At 44.5% G+C, this 21173-nt stretch overlaps 1 protein-coding gene across 1 annotated transcript in view; it reads left to right on the forward strand.

The window, feature by feature from the left end:
* The first annotated feature begins 974 nt into the window (after positions 1–974).
* fam83hb (family with sequence similarity 83 member Hb) overlaps positions 975–21173 on the forward strand; it is a 77192-nt gene continuing 56993 nt past the window's right edge. Inside the window, exon 1 of the mRNA XM_078535865.1 lies at positions 975–1111. The gene's annotated coding sequence lies outside the window, so the exon portion shown is untranslated. The remainder of the gene's footprint in view (positions 1112–21173) is intronic.

A 21173-nucleotide genomic window follows, 5' to 3' on the forward strand; every position in this document is an offset into this window, starting at 1 on the left:
AACATGACCCTTCAACAGAACTCAGTTCTGCTGAGTTTTTCCAGGTAATTCTGTTTATGTTTTGTAGAATGTTTGACATGAGTTAATGGAGAAATTTGGGTGGGCGAAAGAGAAATAACTCCAGAACAATTCTGCAGCAGGGAATATGTGGATTAAGCTTTCAATGGAAGTGACTGGCTGGATTGGAATTCAGCTGGAATCCAGTTTGCTGCAGGTACAGGACAGAGCAAGGACTGGATGATTGAGAGTTGCATTCCTGCCATGGTGAGGCAGGTTCTAACAGGCACCTTTATACATTGGTTTGGGAGGCCTTGTAAACCTGGCTCATTCCTTGCTGATTATTTGGAGTGTCGGGGGCTACCAACTCTAGCTGGTAACATTCATGTCCAAGAAAACAGACTCCTGATTTCCACTCTGATTATAAATAATAAATAAGTGTGCAAATAAAATAAAACTTTTTAAAAAAATGTATACCTTCCTGACCCCCAATTGCTCTCAACAGCACCCACCAGATTAACCTTCAATTTCTGGATAATCCCAGAAGGGTTGGTGGGGTGGGGGCTGTTCAGCTCAGCAAATTCACCTGAGAATGGACAAAAACACAAAGATGAACTTTTATTTACTGAAAGTCAAACGCTGCGAAAAGTGTTTGTTTTCCCTGTGGAAGTGCCTGGGATTTGCCTGTTCTGCTGTTTCAGCAACACTAGGCTTTCCAGTTGGGTGAAAGTTTGTTAACTGAGTGTGGGAGTGCCTGCACCCTCCACACCCTGCTGGGAGGGACAGGCTCTCTTCACCGGATGTGGAGTTCCAGGTTCCTCCGGTGTCGAAGCCAGGTTTCCTGGATCTGACCGACAGTGGCAGGTTATGACCGACCGACCGCCGCTGCTGCGAATTGCGATCGCTGTAGTTTGGAGCCCGAGCCCGAGTCCGAGCCGCGAACCGTTACGACCGACCTGCGGCCGTCTCACTTCCAGCAGCTCAGGTGGAAGCGCCAGGTACAGAGATCGTGTGGCCCCAGTCAGGAACAGGGAGGGGTCTTTGCAAATATCTGGACTGGAGTTGTTAGCAAGCGGAAAGTCTAAGCTTCCCACACCCCAGAGCTGACTGGCAGGTAAGTGAACAAGCTATGTCCCTGTGACTGTCACTAATTCAGGGGTATGTGTACAGGAAAAGACCTGTGTCCCTGTAACTGTCACTAATTCAGGCGTGTGTGTACAGGAAAGTACCTTTGTCCCTATCAGTGGCACTAACTCTTATGTGTACAGTTGAGTATGCAGATTGGCGCCTGTGTTGCTGTAACTGTCACTAATTCAGGAGTGTGTGTACAGGAAAGTACCTGTGTCCCTAACAGTGTCACTAACTCTCGTGTGTACAGGTAAGTATGCAGGTTGGCGCCTGTGTTGCTGTGACTGTCACTAATTCAGGAGTGTGTGTACAGGAAAGTACCTGTGTCCCTGTAACTCACTAATTCAGGAGTGTGTGTACGGGAAGGTACCTGTGTCCCTGTAACTGTCACTAATTCAGGAGTGTGTGTATGGGAAGGTACCTGTGTCCCTGTAACTGTCACTAATTCAGGAGTGTGTGTACAGGAAAGTACCTGTGTCCCTGTAACTCACTAATTCAGGAGTGTGTGTACGGGAAGGTACCTGTGTCCCTGTAACTGTCACTAATTCAGGAGTGTGTGTACGGGAAGGTACCTGTGTCCCTGTAACTGTCACTAATTCAGGAGTGTGTGTACAGGAAAGTACCTGTGTCCCTATCAGTGTCACTAACTTTTGTGTGTACAGGTAAGTATGCAGATTGGTACCTGTGTTGCTGCGACTGTCATTAATTCAGCGGTGTGTGTACAGGAAAACCTGTGTCCCTGTGAGAGTCAAGATAATAAAAACAGTAAATACTTGCACTTATGTCGTGTCTTTAACAAAATCAGACAGAAATGGACCTGCACCATATTAACAAATAATTAAGGAGGAAAATGGAATGTTGGCCTTTATTGCAAGGGGGATGGAATATAAAAGTATAAATCTATAGAGGCCATTGGGGAAACTGCACCTGGAGTACTGTGTACAATTTTGGTCTCCTTACTTAAGGAGGGTTATATTTATATTGGAAGCAGTTCAGAGAAGGTTCACTCGGCTGATTCCTGGGATGAAAGGATTGTCTTATGAGGAAAAGTTGAGCAGTTTGGGCCTGTAGAAGAATGAGAGGTGATCTTATTGAAACACGTAAGATTTTGACGGGGCCTTGCCAGGGTAGATGCTGACAGGATCTTTCCCCTTGTGGGGGAATCTAGAACTAGGGAGATCCATTTCAAAATTAGGAGTCTCTCATTTAAAACAGAGATTAGGAGGAATTTCTTCTCTCAGAGGGTCATTAATTTTTGGAATCCGAGAGTGGAGGCTGGGTCATTGATTATATGCAAGGCTGAGTTAGGCAGTTTTTTGATTTACAAGGGAGTCAAGGGTTAGAGGGGGTGGGGGGCACAGGCAGAAAAGTGGAGTTAGGCCACAGTCACATCAACCATGATCTTATTGAATGGTGGAGCAGGCTCGAGGGGCTGAATGGTCTCCTGCTCCTTTTCTTATCACCTTTTCTGGCTCATAAGAACATGTCAGCAACCTGAAAGCACAGGGAGCCAGATAGCCATTAGGCAAGGATGTACAAGAGGCCAATGTCAGTGGAATGTAGAGTTTATTGGGAAGGAAAGGATGTTACAACGTTGCGATGGGACAAAACATGAGGCTTCAAATTGTAAACAGGAACAGAAGCCATTGTAGGCAGCAAGAACAGATGCAAAGACAGGGGAGTGAGGCTTGGGGTTTAGAAAAAGATAGGAGCAGTAGGTGCAGTTTAGAGTGTGAGAGCAAACAAGGAGAACATTGGAATAGCTGAGTCGAGATGACTGAGCTACCCACATGGGTTTTATTAGTGACTGGACTGAGTTAGGGATGATGTTACAGAGGTGGAAGTAGTAAATCTTTGATGGGGATGATATGGGGCCAAGCTCAGATTTGGTTCAATGAGGATGCAAACTATCTGGTTCAGCCCCAGACAATGGACAACACGATAGAGGTTCTTCAGAGCAGCTTCCTCAACCTAACTACCTTCATTTGCTTCATCAATGACCTTTCCTCCATTGTAAAAACCCACCTAGTTCACTAATGCCCTTTAGGGAAGGAAATCTGCCATCCTTACCTGGTCTGGCCTACATGTGACTCCAGACCCACAACAATGTGGCTGACTTTTAACTGCCTTCTGAAGTGTTCAGTTCAAGGGCAATTAGGGGTGGGCAACAAATGCTGACCTTGCCCACATCCCATGAAAGAATATAAAACTAGGAAGGAGGTACTGCTTAGAGAGTATGAGCAGCTAGGGGCTAAATTAAAAAGCAGAACCTCAAAAGTAATAATCACAGATTATAATAATAGCTACAATTATATAATAACAGGGGCAGGTGGTGGCGTAGTGGTATTGTCACTGACTAGTAATCCACAGACCCATGGTAATGTTCTGGGGACCTGGGTTCAAATCCCACCACAGCAGATGGTGAAATTAAAACTCCAATGATGACCCTGAAACCATTGCCGATTGTTGTAAAAACCCATCTGGTTCACTAATGTCCTTTAGGGAAGGCTATGTGCTGTCCTTACCTGGTCTGGCCTACATGTGACTCCAGACCCACAGCAATGTGGTTGACTCTTAAATGCCCTCTGAACAAGGGCAGTTAGGGAGGGCAATAAATGCTGGCCCAGCCAGCGACGTCCACATTACCATGAATGAATTAAAAAAAAGTTACTGTCCATGACAGGTGGGAGTGACCACCGCACAGTCCTTGTGAGAAGGAAGTCCTGTCTTCACATTGAGGATGCCGTCCATCGTTTTGTGTGGCACTACCACTGCTAAATGGGATAGATTTTGAACAGATTTTGTGGGCCATCAGCAGAATTGTACTCGAATACAATCTGTAACCTCATGGCCCGGCATATCCCCCATTCTACCATTACCACCAAGCCAGGGGATCAAACCTGGTTCAGTGAAGAATGCAAGAGGGCATGCCAGGAGCAGCACCAGGCATACTTTAAAATGAGGTGTCAACCTGGTGAAGCTAGAACACAGGACTACTTGCGTGCCAAACAGCATACGCAGCAAGTGATAGACAGAACTAAGCGTTTCCACAACCAACGGATCAGATCTAAGCTCTGCAGTCCTGCCACATCCAGTCGTGAATGGTGGTGGACAATTAAACAACTCACTGGAAGAGGAGACGCCACAAATATCCCCATCCTCAATGATGGGGGTGCCCGACACATCAGTGCAAAAGATAAGGCTGAAGCATTTGTGACCATATTCAGCCCGAAGTGCCAAGTCGATGATCCATCTCGACCTCCTCCGGAGGTCCCCAGCATCACAGATGCCAGCCTTCAACCAATTCGATTCATTCCATGTGATATCAAGAAATGGCTGAAGGCACTGGGTACTGCAAAGTGGTTGACTCTTAACTGCCCTCTGAAATGGCCTAGCAAGCCATTCAGTTCAAGAGCAATTCGGATGGGCCTTGCCAGCAACACCCACGTCTCATGAAACAATAAATAACAAAAAGGGCTATGGGCCCTGACAATATTCCGGCAATAGTACTGAAGACTTGTGCTACAGAACTTGCCACGTCCCTAGCCAAGCTGTTCCAGTACAGATACAACACTGGCATCTACCTGGCTATGTGGAAAATTGCCTAGTACACAAAAAGCAGGACAAATCCAACCTGGACAATTACCACCCAATCAGTCTACTCTCGATCATCAGTAAAGTAATGGAAGGGGTCATCAACAGTGCTATCAAGCGGCACTTGCTTAGCAATAACCTGCTCACTGATGCCCAGTTTGGGTTCCATCAGGGTTACTCAGCTCCTGGCCTCATTACAGCCTCAGTTCAAACATGGACAAAAGAACTGAACTAAAAGGTGAGGTGAGAATGACTGCCCTTGGCATCAAGGTGGCATTTGACTGAATGTGGTATCCAGGAGCCCTCGCAAAACTGGAGTCAATGGGAATTGGGAAAAACTCTCTGCTGGTTAGAGTCATACCTAGCATAAACGAAGATGGTTGTGGTTGTTGGAGGTCAGTCATCTCGGCTCCAGGACATCACTGCAGGAATTCCTCAGGGTAATGTCCTCGGCCCAACCATCTTCAGCTGCTTCATCAATGACCTTCCTTCCATCATAAGGTCAGAAGTGGGGATGTTCGCTGATGATTGCACAATGATCAGCACCATTCGCGACTCCTCAGATACTGAAGCAGACCATGTCCAAATGCAGCAAGACCTGGACAATATCCAGGCGTGGGCTGGCAAGTGACATTTGTGCCACACAAGTGCCAGACAGTGACCATCTCCAACAAAAGATGTTCAATGGCATTACCATCACTGAATCCCCCAATATCAACGTCCTGGGGGTCACCATTGACCAGAAACTGAACTGGACTAGCCATTTACATCTTGTTGGGCAATCCCTCGGGGTCAAGGATGACTTGCTTCTACACTAAAAATGAGTTCTCAGGTGATTGAAGAGTCTAATGTGCGACCCAGTCTCTGTCACAGGTGGGGCAGATTGTGGTGGGGGAACGGGTGGGTGGACTCCCTTGGTTGCCACGTGCTCCTTTCTATGTCAATGCTTGGCTTCAGCTAGCTAGTTGGAAAACTACGTTAAAAGGCATGACAGTAGATGAGCAATGGCTAGCATTTAAAGAATTAATACATGGTTTGCAACACATTTACATTCCTTTTAAGACACAAAAAATCCAACAAGAAAAGTAATCAAACTATGGCTAACAAGAGAAGTTAAGGATTCTATCACAACAAAGGAAGAGGCTTATAAAATTGTCAAAAATCAGTAGTAAGCCGGAGGATTGGGAGCATTTTAAAATTCAGCAAAGGAGAATCAAGAAATTGATGAAGAAAGAGGAAATAGAATATGAAAGTAAAGTAGCGAGGAACATAAAAACGGACTGTAAAAGCTTCTATAGGTATGTAAACAGGAAAAGATTAGTAAAGACAAATATGGGCCCATCACAGGCAGAGAATGGAGAATTTATAATGGGGAAGAAGGAAATAGCAGCGAATCTAAACAAATACTTTGTGTCTGTCTTCACAAAAAATCTCCCTGGAACATTGGGCAGCCAAAGGACTAGTGAGATTGAGGATCTGAAGGAAATTAATATTTGGAAAAAGTTAGTGCTGGAGAAATGAATGGGACTGAAAGTTGATAAATCCCCTGTGCCAGATGATCTACATCCAGAGTGTTGAAAGAGGTGGACACTTTGGTAATCATCTTTCAAAATTCTATAGATTCTGATTTTGGTGCCTGCAGATTGAAAAATAGCAAATCTAACCCCATTATTTAAGAAAGGATGGAGAGATAAAATAGGGAACTACAGATCTGTTAGCCTGACATCATTATTAGGGAAAATGCTAAAACCTGTTCCAAAGGGTGTGATAACTGGACACTTTGACTCTGACCACTCTCGCCATTAGTTTCTATGTGGATTTATGAAAGGGAAATCATGTTTGACAGACCTGTTGGAGTTTTTTGAGTATGTTACTAGCAGGAGAGTTAAAGGAGAGCCAGTAGATGTGGCGTATTTAGATTTTCAGATGGCTTTTGATAAGCTCCCATACAGGAGGTTAGTAACCAAAATTAGAGCACATGGGATTGGGGGATTGAGAATTGGCTAACGGACAGAAAGCAGAGTAGGGATAAACGCATCATTCTCAGGTTGGCAGGCTCTGACTACTGGGGTGCCACAAGGACCAGTGTTAGGGCCCCAGCTATTCATAATTTATATCAGTGGGGCGGACTTAAACTAAACTGACAAGGGGATGGGATCCTGAAAAGTAGTTCAGAGGGGAGAGAAGCTGAGATGGAATTAGAAGTTAAAACACTAGTAAGTGAGTTTGGAAGGCAGAGCAAACATAGGCTAGACAAGGAAGAAATGAGTTTAGCAAGGCTAAATGGAATATATTTTAATGCAAGGAGCCTGAGGGATAAGGCAGACGAGCTGAGGGCACAGATAGGCATGTGGGAGGATGATATCATAGCGATCACCAAGATTTGGCTAAAAGAAAGGCAGGATTGGCAGCTCAACGCTCCTAGTTATAGGGTATTCAGATGAGATAGAGAGGGGAATAGAAGGAGGAGGGGGCGGGGGTGGGGGTCACTATATTGATCAAGGAATCAATTATAGCAGTGAGGAGGGATGATATCTTGGAAGGATCATCAAATGAGGCCATATGGGTAGAAGTAAAAAACACAAAAGGGTTAAACACGCTGTTGGGTGTGTACTATAGGCCCCCAAACAGTCAGGGAGAGATATAGGATCAAATATGTAATCAAATTTCAGAGGAGTGTAAGAATAATAGGGCAGTAATAGGGGATTTTAACTACCCAAATATTAACTGGGATAGTTTTAGTGTGCAAGGTAGGGAGGGAGCAAAATTCTTAAGTTGCATCCAAGAGAACTTTTTTAGCCAGTACATAGAAAACCCAACAAGGGAGGGGGCAGCTCTGGACCTAATATTTGGAAATGAACCCGGGGAGGAGGAAGGTGTATTAGTAGGGGAGCATTTTGGAGATAGTGACCATAACTCAATTAGATTTAAGATAGTTATGGAAAAGGATAAGTTTGGGCCGGGAATAAAAGTTCTAAACTGGGGAAAGACTAATTTTACTAAATTGAGATATGATTTGGCCCAAGTGGACTGGGAGCAGCTACTCAGAGCAGTGGGAGGCATTCAAGGAGGAAATATTGAGAGTACAGAGCAAATATGTTCCTGTAAAGACAAAGGGGAGGACCAAGTTTGGGGAACCCTGGATGTCAAGGGACATAAAGGTTAGGATTAAGAAAAAAAGAGAAGCTTATGGTAGATACCGAGGGCTCAAAATGGCAGAGTCCCTAGAGGAGTATAAAAAAGTGTAGAGAGGAACTTAAAAAGGAAATTAGGAAAGCTAAGAGAGTGTGTGAGTAAGCATTGGTGGGTTGAATAAAGGAAAACCCAAAAGGGTTTTTTTTAAATAGATAAAGAACAATAGAATATCTAGGGAAAGAGTAGGGCCAATTAGGGACCATAGAGGTAATGTGTGTGTGGACCCGGAAGACGTGGGTACAGTCCTCAATGAATACTTTGCATTGGTCTTCACAATGGAAAAGGACAACACAGGTATAGACATCAGGGTGGAGGACTGTGAAATATTAGAGGAAATTAACATAGAGAGAGAGGAGATACTAGTGCACTTAGCGGCATTAAAAATGGATAAACCAGGTGGCCCGGATGAGATGTATCCCAGGCTGTTGAGGGAGGCAAATGAAGAGATATCAGGGGCCCTGGCAGTAATTTTCAAATCCTCTCTGGCTACAGGTGAGGTGCCAGAGGACTGGAGGACTGCTAATATTGTCCCATTATTAAAAAAGGGAGGAAGGGATAGACCAGGAAATTACAGGCCAGTCAGCCTAACCTCAGTGGTGGGGAAGTTACTAGAAACAATTCTGAGGGACAGAATATATCTGCACTTGGAGAGACATGGATTAATCAGGGATAGTCGGCATGGATTTGTTAAGGGAAGGTCGTGTTTGACAAATTTGATTGAATTTTTTGAGGGGGTAACCAGGAGTGTTGACGAGGGTAATGTATTTGTCATGGTCTACATGGACTTTAGCAAGACTTTGGATAAAGTCCATCATGGCAGACTGGTCAAGGAAGTAAGAGCCCATGGGATTCAAGGCAAAGTGGCACATTGGATCCAAAATTGGCTGAGAGACAGGAAGCAGAGGGTGATGGTAGAGGGATGTTTCTGTTACTGGAAGTCTGTTTCCAATGGGGTTCCACAGGGCTCGGTGCTGGGACTCTTACTGTTTATGATGTACATAAATGATGTGCACTTAAATGTAGGGAGTGTGATTAAGAAGTTCATGGATGACACGAAAATTGGTAGGGTGGTGAATAGTGAGAAGGACAACCATAAACTGCAGGTGGATATCAATTGACTGGTCAGGTGGGCAGAGCAGTGGCAAATGGAATTAAACCTGAAAAAGTGTGAGGTAATGCAATTGGGGAGGGCTAACAAGGCCAGGAATTATACTAGGAACCTGGTAGGACCCTGGAAAGTACTGAAGATCAGAGGGACCTTGGTGTGCATATCTACAGATCCCTGAAGGTAGCAGGGCAGATAGATAAGGTGGTTAAGAAGGCATATGGGATACTTGCCTTTATTAGCCGAGGCAGAGAATACAAGAGCAGGGAGGTTATGCTGGAACTGTATAAAACGCTGGTTAGGCCACAACTGGAGTGCAGTTCTGGTCACCACACTACAGGAAGGATGTAAATAAAAGCAAAATACTGCGGATGCTGGAAATCTGAAACAAAAGCTGAAAATGCTGGAAAAACTCAGCAAGTCTGAAAGCATCTGTGGAGAGAGAGAAACAAAGTTAATGTTTCGAGTCCACATGATGCTTCTTCAGAGCTGAAGAAGGGTCATACAGACTTGAAATGTTAACTTTGTTTCTCTCTCCATAGGAAGGATGTGATTGTACTGGAGAGGGTGCAGAGGAGATTCACCAGGATGCTGCCTGGGCTGGAGGGTCTGAGCTATGAGGAAAGATTGGATAGGCTGGGGTTGTTTTCCTTGGAACAGTAATGGTTGAGAGGGGACCTGATAGAGGTGGATGAGATTATGAGGGGCATAGATAGGGTGGATAGGAAGGCACTTTTTCCATTAGTAGAGGGGTCAATAATCAGGGGGCATAGATTTAAGGCAAGAGGTAGAAGGCTAAGAAGGGAGTTGAGGAGAAATTCTTTCACCCAAAGGGTGTTGGGAGTCTGGAACTCATTTCCTGAAAGGGTGGTTAAGTCAGAAACCCTCATAATAAAGAACCGTAGAAAAGTTACAGCACAGAAGGAGGCCATTCGGCCCATCTTGTCCATGCCAGCCCAAGGACACCCAGGTGCCCTTTCTAATCCCACCTTCCTGCACCCGGCCCATAGCCCTGCAGCTTACAGCACTTAAGGTGCAGATCCAGGTACTTTTTAAAAGAGTTTAGAGTTTTTGCCTCTACCACTAACTTGGGCAGTGAATTCCAGACACCCACTACCCCCTGCATAAAAAAATTCTTCCCCATGTCCCCCCTACACCTTCTGCCACTTATCTTGAATCTATGTCCCCTGGTTCTAGAATTCTCCACCAAGGGAAACAATTTGATCCTGTCCACTCTATCTATTCCCCTCATAATTTTGTACACCTCAATCAAGTCACCTCTCAGCCTTCTTTGTTCTAAGGAAAATAACCCCAACCTATCCAATCTCTCTTCGTAGCTACACTTTTCTAACCCTGGCAACATTCTTGTAAACCTCCTCTACACTCTCTCCAGAGCTATTACGTCCTTCCTATAATGTATTTAAGAAGTATTTAGATATTCACTTGCATTGCCGTAGCCTCCAGGGCTGGAAAATGGGATTAATATAGTCAGATCTTTGTTTACTGGTGTGGACACAATGGGCCAAATGGCCTCCTTCTGTGCTGTAAACATCTATGAGTCTATGATTTGGATGTGAGGACCATATGTAATGGTTCCAAGTTTGCTGATGACACAAAACTAGGTGGGAATGTGAGTTGTGAGGAGGATGCAAGGAGGCTTTAAGGGGATTTGGGCAGTCTAAGTGAATGGACAAGAACATGGCAAATGGAATATAATGTGAATAAGTGTGAAGTTATCCACTTTGGTAGGAAAAACAGAAATACAGAGTTTTTAAATGGAGAGAGATTGGGAAGCAAAAACAGAAAATGCTGGAAAAACTCAGGTCTGGCAGCATCTGTGGTGAGAGAAACAGAGTTAACGTTTCGAGTCTGTATGACTCTTCTTCAGAGCTGAAGAGAAGTGGAAATGTGATGAAATTTATACTGTTTAAGGGGGGTGGGCTAGGTGGAACTGGATAGAAGGCCAGCGATAGGTGGGGACAAAGGAGGTGTTGACAGATAATGCATGAACTAAAGGACAAAGGGAGTGTTAGTGGTAGTGGTTAGTGCTAAAAAAGGTGCTATTGGTGGCATAAAGGTAAGAAAGCAGAATGTGATAATAGCAGAACAAGGATAGCATTGTGTGAACGAATAACATAGACACAGTAACAGATGGCCCTGTAGGGGATGGGGTGGGGGGATGGGGCGGTGGTGGGAAAGAAAAGGATAGAAAATGGGATAAAAAAAGGGGATAAAACCACGGATAAATGAATAAAAATAAGTGGGTACAAAATAAAAATGAATGTAGAAAAAAGGGGATTAAAAATAGGGGGATGAGGATGGAGGAGAAAGCTCATGGTCTGAAGTTGTTGAACTCATTGTTAAGTCCGGAAGGCTGTAAAGTGCCTAATCGGAAGATGAGGTGCTGTTCCTCCAGTTCCTCCGTTCCTCCAGGGATTGGGAAGTGTTGATGTTCAAAGGCACCTGGATGTTCCTGTTCATAAGTCACTGAAGGCAAACATGCAGGTGCAACAAGCAATTGGGAAGGTAAATGGTTGGTTAGCCTTTATTGCAAGGGGACTTAAGCATAGGAGTAAGGGAGTCTTGCTGCAGTTGTATTGAGCCTTGGTGAGACCATGCCTGGAGTGTTGTGTACAGTTTTGGTCTCCTTACCTAAGGAAGGATATACTGGCCATAGAGGGAGTGCAACGAAGATTCACTAGCCTAATCCCTGGGATGGTGAGATTGTCCTGTGAAGAAAAATTGAGGAGACTGGGTCTGTATTTTTGAGAGTTTAGAAGAATGAGAGGTGATCTCCTTGAAACATACAAAGTTCTTACAGGGCTTGACAGGGCGGAGGCAAGAAGGATGTTTCCCCTGGTTGGGGAGGTCTAGGACCAGGGGACACAGTCTCAGAATAAGGGGTAGGCCATTTAGAACTGTGAGGAGGAATTTCTTCAGCCAGAGGGTGGGGAATCTTTACAGTTCTCTACCCCATACTCATTGAGTATGTTCAAAGCAGAGGTTGATAGATTTCTGGGTGCCAATGGCACCAAGAAATATGGGGATTGTGCAGGAAGATGATGTTGCACTAGAAGATCAGCCATGATCTAGTTAAATGACGGAGCAGACTTGAACACCAGGAATAGGAGCATAAATAGACCATAAGGCCCGTTTAGCCTGCTCCACCATCCAACAAGACCATAGCTGATCTTGCGTTTCAACTCCATTTTCCCACCCACTCCCCAGAGCCCTTAATTCCCTGAGAGACCAAAAATCTGTCTATCCCAGCCTTAAATGTATTCAACGATGGAGCATCCACAACCCTCCAGGGTAGAGAATTCCAAAGATTCACAGCCCTTTGAATGAAGGAATTTCTCCTCATCTCAGTCCTAAATGATCGACCCCTTTATCCTGAGACTGTGCCCCTGTGTTTCAGAGTACCCGACTAGTGAAAACAATCTCTCATCATCTAGTCTATCAAGCCCCCCTCAGAAACTTTAAGGTTTCAATGAAGTTTTGAGGAGCCAAATAACTTACTCCTGCTCCTATGTTTCTATGTTCCTATGAGTAATCCAGAGGCCCAGGCTAATGCTTTAGGGACATGGGTTCAAATCCCACCATGAAAACTGGTGGAATTTAAATTCAATTAATAAATCTGGAATTGAAAGCTATTCTCAGTAATGGTGACCATGACAACTATCATGATTGTCGTTAAAAACCCATCTGGTTCACTAATGTCCTTGAGGGAAGGAAATCTGCCGTCTTTACCTGGTCTGGCCTACATAATGACACAGCAATCTGGTTTACTCTTAACTGCCCTCTGCAATGCCTTAGCAAGCCACTCAGTTCAACGGCAATTAGGGGTGGGCATAAAATGCTGGCCTTGCCAGCGATGCCCACATCCCATGAACGCAGAGAGGAAAAAAAGTCCCATGGCACTATTTTGAAGAAGAATGGCAGTGTTTTGGCCAATATTTATATCTCAATTCATCAAAGCTCTTTCGACAGCACCTTCCAAATCCATGACCACTACCATCTAGAAGGACAAGGGCAGCAGACACATGGGAACACCACCACCTGGAAGTTCCCCTCCAAGTCACTCACCATCCTGACTTGGAAATATATCGCTGTTCCTTCACTCTCACTGGGTCAAAATCCTGGAACTCCCTTCCTAACAGCACTGTGGGTGTATGTACACCACATGGACTGCAGCCGTTCAAGAAGGCAGCTCACCATCACCTTCTCAAGGGGCAACAAGGGACGGGCAATAAATGCTGGTCCAGCCAGTGAAGCTCACATCCCGGAAATGAATTAAAAAAAAATCAACGTTACAAATTAGATTATCTGGTTGTTATCACATTGGTATTTGTGGGATCTTGCTGTGCACAAGTTGACTGCTGCATTTCCTACATTGTAACGGTGACTACACTTAGAAAATACTTCATTTGCTGTAAAGTGCTTTGGAATATTCTGAGGTTATGAAAAGTGCTGTCTAAATACAAGTCTTTCTTTTTGAACCATTGCCAGATCCCCCACTATCAACAAACTGTGGTCACCATTGAGTAGAAACTCAACAGGACCAGCCACATAAATGCTGTGGCTACCAGGATAGGTAGAGACAGCCAGAGACTGGGTATTCTGCAGTGAGTGGCCTACCTTCTGACTCCCCAGAGCATCTTCACCACCTGTTCAGCACAAATCAGGAGGCTGACAGAATACTCCCCATCTGGTGAAAAGAAATAAAACCAAGTGGACCACCTGGCATTGACCTAGGCACCAAAAACAACAAAGGCACGCTTTGTCAGTCGACCCTGCAAAGTTTTTCTCATGATCCGAGGACTTGTGCTAAAATTGGGAGAGCTGTACCACAGATGAGTCAAGCAACAGCCTGACAAAAGTCATACTCACCGAATCATACTTTTGAGTCAATCTCCCAGACTCCCCCATCACCATTCTTGGGTATGTCCTGTGCCACCAGAGGTATTGGCACAGTGGTATACAGTCGAGAGAAGTGGCCCTTGGAGTCTTCAAGATTGACTCTGTACCCCAATGACGTTTCATGGCATGAGGTCAAACATGGGCAAGGAAATGTCCTGCTGATTATCACCTACTGAGCCCCGTCCCCACAACCCCCCTCAGCTGTAGAACCACTGCTTAACCTCCATGTTGAACACCACTTGAAAGAAGCACTGAGGGTAGCCAAGGGTACAGTAAGTACTCTGGGTGGAGGACGTCAATTCATTCCAGGTGATTTTAAGAAACAGCTGAAGGCACGAGATACTGTAAAGTTTATAGGCCTGAAAAACATTCCAGCTGCTGTACTGAAGACTTTTACTCCCAGAACTAACCACGCCCCTAGCCAAGCTGTTCCAGTACAGCTACAACACTGGAATGTACCTGACAGTGGAAAATTGCCCGGGGATGTCCTGTCCACAAAAAACAGGGCAAGTTTAATCTGAGACTCGATGGGCCAAATGGCCTCATTTCTGCTCCTATGTCTTATGGTCTTATGGCTAATTATCACCTAGCAGTCTACTCTCAATCATCAGCAAAATGATGGAAGGTGTCATTGACAGTGCTATCAAGCATCACTTACACAGCAATAAGCCACTCACTGACACTTGGTTTGGATTCCACCAAGGCCACTTGACACTAGACCTGAATTCTGGAGGTGAGAGTGACTGCCCTTGACATCAAGGCAGCATTTGACCGAGTGCGGCATCAAGGAGCCCTAGCAAAACTGGAGTCAATGGGAATCAGAGGGAAAACTCTCCTTTGGTTAGAGTCATGCCTAGCACAAAGGAATAAAAACAGAAAATGCTTTAAAAACTCAGCAGGTCTGACAGCATCTGCGGAGAGAGAAACAGAGTTAATGTTTCGAGTCCTTATGACTCTTGAGAGCTCTGAAGAAGAGTCATACGGACTCAAAACTTTAACTCTGTTTCCCTCTCTACAGATGCTGCCAGACCTCCTGAATTTTTCCAGCATTTTCTGTTTTTATTTCAGATTTCCAGCATCTGCAGTATTTTGCTTTTAGCCTAGCACAAAGGACGATGGTTGTGGTTGTTGGAGGTCAGTCATCTCAGTTCCAGGACATCACTGCAGGAGTTCCTCAGGGTAGTGTCCTCGGCCCAACCATCTTCAGCTGCTTCATCAATGACCTTCCTTCCCTCGTAAGGTCAGAAGTGGGGATGTTCGCTGATGGTGCACAATGTTCAGCACCATTCGTGACTCCTCAGATACTGAAGCAGTCCATGTCCAAATGCAGCAAGACCTCACTCAGGTTTGGGCTGATAAATGGCAAGTAATTCAAGCCAGGCAAAAGCCACCACCAACAAGAGAAAATCTAACTCTCCTTTCTAGCCTTCTCGCCTTGATGGTCAACAGTATTACCATCGCTGAATTTCCCACCATTAACATCCTGGGGGTCACCATTGACTGGAAACTGAACTGGACTAGCCATATAAATACTATGGCTACAAGAGCAGGTCAGAGGCCGAGAATCCTAAAATGAGTAATTCACCTCCTGACTCCCCAAAGCCTGTCCACCATCTACAAGGCACAAGTCAGGAGTGTGATGGAATGCTCTCTACTTGTCTGGATGAGTGTGGCTGTAAAAACACTCAAGAAGCTCAAAGCCATTGAGGACAAATCAGCTGCTTGATTGGCACCTTGTCTACCACCTTAAACATTCACTCCTGCCACCACCGATGCACAGTGGCAGCAGTGTCTACCATCTACAAGATATACTGCAGTAACTCACTAAGCCTCTGTTGACAGCGCCTTCCAAACCACTGACCTCTACCATCTAGAAGGACAAGGGCAGCAGATAGATGGAAACACCACCACCTGGAAGTTCCCCTGCAAGTTGCTCACCATCCTGACTTGGAAATATATCGCCGTTCCTTCACTGTCGCTAGGTCAAAATCCTGGAACTCCCTCCCTAACAGCACTGTGGGTGTACCTGCAGAAGTTCAAGAAGGCAGCTTACCACCACCTCCTCAAGGGCAATTAGGAATGGGTAACAAATGCTGGCCCAGCCAGCGAAGCTTGCATCCAGTGATAGAATTTTTAAAAATTGGCTGTATGAATTCTGCTATAAACACACACACACACACACACACAAGCCTGACATTATCTATGAAAGACAGTCTGCCCCTTCCTGCTGTGGCATATTGTGATTGCTGTGTGTACTATTTACAGAAAGCACCAGAGCAGTTCATCAAGGATCCTTTTGTAGCAACTCCCAAACCTGGGACTTTGAGCACTCAGAGGACCATGGGAAGCCAGTGCATTATAACAACCTCATTTCAAGATCCCCTCCAATGGGATACCCCACCATCCCCCTCTCCCCCAATCCCGCAACTTGGACAAGTATTTCTGTCAGTTCATCATAACTGGGTCACATCTGGAGCTCATTCACAGGATTGTAGGAACACCTTAACCACACAGACTGTAATGTTTCAAGATGCCCCACCAGCACCTCAGATCAATTAGAGATGAACAGTACATGTTTGTATTGCTAACAACGCACACATTTCGAGAATGAATTGAAACAAAATGTCTGGATGGCTGAAAAAGGGGAATAGGGGACTCGAGGGGAAAAAATGATAAAAAATGGAAATGGAATTGGGTTCAGAACAGCAGCTAAAGTGCACAACTGAGTTTTTGGCTACAGAAATTCAGGTTCCATAGGCATAGCAGATTAGGAGATACAGGTCCTTGAAAACAGATATGAGAGAACCTGGGAACCAGTTCTTCGATGAAATTGACTGGTAAACAGGGAGAAGTCAATATGGAGTATTTGACATGCCAAGAGCTGGTTGTGGAGAGCAAGTGAATTCAGGAGCTGTTTTAGAGTTAGAGTTGCAGTGGTGTGTTGATAGAGATTTGCCAGTGGACCATAGAGTTGATTATGAGCCAGATCTTCACAGGCTATTAGAACTTCTGTATTACTATGGTTTTTATAGATTTACTTTTACAACTCAATTTTTAATCTATATCTCTTAGCATAAAATCCAATGTTCCATCAGCTTTATTTATAGCTTTATCTGCTGAGCTGCTGCTTTTAATATCATGCAAATCTCTCTGCTCTCCCACATCATCCAGCTTTTCTCCATTCAAATTAGGGTCATAGAATCTTTCACCAAATAAGGAGGCTATTTGGCCCATCATTCCTATATCAGCACTTTGAAAGAAGTCTAATCCCATTCCCCAGCTTTTTCTCCAGAACCCTGCAAATTAATCCTCTTCAAGTCCTTTTGAAAGTTCCTGTGGAATCTGATGTTCCCACAGTTTCAGGTCATGCTTTTCAGATCATAACAGAGCCTTGGAAGAAATTCCTGCTCATTTCCTCTCTTGTTCTTTTGCCAATTATTTTAAATCTATGACTTCTGCTTATCAAACCACTTGCCAGAGGAAATCATTTCACCCTACTTGATCTATCAAAACCGCTCATAATTTTGAATACCTCTATTAAATTGTTGGAGTGAGGGTGGTATAATGGTGATGTCACTGGACTAATAATCCGGAGGCCCAGGTTAAAGCTTTGGGAACACGGGTTCAAATCCCACTATGGCAGCTGGTGAAATTTGAATTCATAGAAATGTAGAAACATAGAAACGAGGAGCAGGTGTAGGCCGTTCAGCCCTTTGCGCCTGCTTCACCTTTCAATATGATCATGGCTGATCTTCAACGCCATATTCCCGCTCTCTCTCTCCATACCCCTTGATGCCCCAAATATCCAAAAACTTATCAATTTCTTTCTTGAATATACTGAGTGACCCGGCCTCCACAGCCTCTGTGGGAGAGAATTCCACAGGTTGACCACCCTCTGAGTGAAGAAATTTTTCCTTATCCCAGTCCCAAATGGCCCACTCCTTATCCTGAGACTGTGGCCCCTAGTTCTAGACTCCCCAACCAGGGGAAACATCCTCTCTGCATCCAGTCTGTCTAGCCGTGTTAGGATTTTATATGTTTCAATCAGATCCCCTCTCATTCTTCTAAACTCCAGTGAATACAGGCCCAGTCGAACCAATCTCTCCTCATATGACAGTCCTACCACCCCCGAAATCAGCCTAGTGAACCTTCACTGTACTCACTCTATGGCAAGTATATCCTTTCTTAGGTAAGGAGATCAAAACTGCACGCAATACTCCAGGTGTGGTCTCACCAAGACCCGGTATAACTGTAGTAAGATATCCCTACTTCTGAACTCAAATCCTCTTGCAGTGAAGGCCAACATACCATTTGCCTTCCTATTCAATTATAAATCCAGAATTATAAAGCTAGTCTCAGTGATGGTGACCATGAAACCATTACTGATTGTCATTAAAAACCCATCTGGCTCACTAATGCCCTTTAGGGAAGGCAATCTGCCATTCTTACCTGGTAAGGTCCACATGTGACTCCAGACCCACAGCAATGTGGTTGACTATTAACTGTCCTCTGAAATGGTCTGGCAAGCCGTGTACCAAACCACTACAGAAAAGTCATACCAGATGGACGACTGCAGTTCAAGAAGGTGCCTCAGCAGCATCTACTGAAGGACAATTAGGGATGGGCAACAAATGCTGGACTTGCCAGCAATGCCCAGATCCCATGAAAGAATTAAAAGAAAGTTAAATCTCCGCTTAATAGTGTATGTTACATGTACAGCAACTCGGACTCCTTGCTGGACCGGTTGGTTTACTTTGCTGAAGGGCTGGTGTGGATCCGGCCGCTGTGGATCAGATTGGTGCCAACAGCACTGGGTTCGATCCTGATTCCAGCTGGGGTGGATTTGGGACCTACCTCCTTGCCCTACCTTTGGTGGAGATTCCGGCCCTGTGGCTTGGACCTGCAGAGAACTCAAAAAGAAGAAGAATTCTCCTGGTACCTTCTCTGTATCCTTTCCAGGCCTTCAAATGACTTCCTTGTTTTTCTATTCAATATCTCGCTTTACAAAGCCATGCATTATAACTGCTGGCCCAGCCAGCATAGCCCACATCCTGTGAATGAATTTTTAAAAAAAATTGTGTCATCCACAAAATACTATTCCCTACAGCCAAGACTAGACCATTATTTATGACACAAAAAGCAATATTCCCAATACCGAACCCTGGGATACCACACTGGAGAGCAAGTGAATTCAGGAGCTGTTTTAGAGTTAGATTTGCAGTGGTTGTGTTGACAGAGGTTTGCCAGTGGACCGTAGAGTTGACTCTGATTAACTCCCAATCAGAAAAACACCTCTTCAGCACTAAGTTGTGCTTCCTGTCCCTTGACCAATCAAGTGCCCAAGCTCCCACCTTTTTTATTACCATTTACTTGTATTTTCCAAATAGTGTGTTTTGTGATACTTTATCAAATACCTTTTCAAATACCTTTTTGGAGAGCCCATGTATACACCTACTGCACTACCTATATGAATTCTCTCAGTTCCTTCATCAGTTCTGACTCTTATTTTAATCAAAATGCTCTGTCTCAGATTTATTCGCATTAATTTCTAACTTCCAGCTGTTTGTCTTTTCCTCCCCCCTGTAAATGTCCTGTTATGGACTTCAGAATGATCTTCCAAGCCTTCTATTTTATGCAAACGTTGAGAGCCCTCTCACCCATATGTCATTCAATGGTGGACACAAGCAGCTAGATCCCCATCTATGTCACAAGCTCAGATATGTGTACGTAGGATTGTAGCTGTATTCTTCAGTATGACTAATTCATCTATGTGTGTCTAGGTCCCCGTGTCCCTCATTATCACTAACTTGGGGGTGGAGGGGGGTGCGTGTGTGCATGCATGTACAAATACTTGTGTTCCTCAGTATCACTAACTCATGTGTTTCTGTACAGGTCTCTTGTCCCTCATTGCACACACACCAGAGTTAGCGACATAAGATGTAGGAACAGGAGTAGGCCATTCGGCCTATCGAGTCTGCTCCGCCATTCAATGAGATTATGGCTGATCTGATGATCCTCAACTCCACTTTCCTGCCTTGTCCCCATAACCCTTAATTCCCTTACTGATTAAAAATCTGTCTTTCTCAGCCTTCAATATACTTAACGACCCAGCCTCTACAGCCTCTGCGGTAAAGAATTTCACAGATTGACTACCCTCTGAGAGAAGAAATTCCTCCTCTTCTCTGTTTTAACTGGGTGACCCCTTACTCTGAGATTATGCCTTCTGGTCCTAGGTTCTCCCACAAGGGGAAACAACCTCTCAGCATCTGCCCTGTTAAGCCCCCTAAGAATCTTATATGATTCAATAAGGTCGCCTCTCATTCTTCTAAACTCCAATGGGTACAGGCCCAACCCACTCAACCTCCCCTCATAAGAAAATCCCTCCATACCCGGGATCGACCTAGTGAACCTTCTCTGGACTGCCTCCAATGCCTGTATATCTTTCCTTAGATAAGGGGACCAAAACTGTTCACAGTATTCTAGGTGTGGTCTAACAAGTACCTTGTATATTTTAAAACAAAAACAGAATTACCTGGAAAAACTCAGCAAGTCTGGCAGCATCGGCGGAGAAGAAAAGAGTTGACGTTTCGAGTCCTCATGACCCTTCGGCAGAACTGTATATTTTACCTTGTATATTTTAGCAAGACTTCCCTATTTTTATACTCCATTCCCTTTGAAATAAAGGCCAACATTACCTGTTGAACTTGTATGTTAGCTTTTTGGGATTCAAGCACACAGACCCCCAAATCCCTCTGTGCTGCAGCCTTCTGCAGTCTTTCTCCGGTTAAATAATATCCAGCTCCTCTATTCTCCCTGCCAAAGTGCATAACCTCACATTTTCCCACACTATATTCCATCTGCCAAGTTTTTGTCCACTCACTTAACCTGTCTATATCCCTCTGTAGACTCCAGGTGTCAACCTCACCACTTGCCTACTCACTTATTTTTGTATAATTTGCAAACTTGGCACTTGTACATTCACTTCCCTCAGCTAAGTCATTAATATATATTGTAAATAATTGAGGCCCCAGCACTGATCCCTGTGGCATTCCACTAGTTACAGGTTGCCATCCCAAAAATGTCCCTCTCATCCCACCTCTCTGTCTTCTATTAGTTAGCCAATTCTCTATCCATGCTAATATACTACCCCCGGCACCATGGGCTCTTATCTTATTAAGTAGCCTTATATGTGGTACCTTATCAAACACCTTTTGAAAATCCAAATATATTACAT

This window comes from Cetorhinus maximus, chromosome 3 (assembly GCF_964194155.1).
Source record: "Cetorhinus maximus chromosome 3, sCetMax3.hap1.1, whole genome shotgun sequence".
In the NCBI taxonomy this organism is placed as follows: Eukaryota; Metazoa; Chordata; class Chondrichthyes; order Lamniformes; family Cetorhinidae; genus Cetorhinus; species Cetorhinus maximus.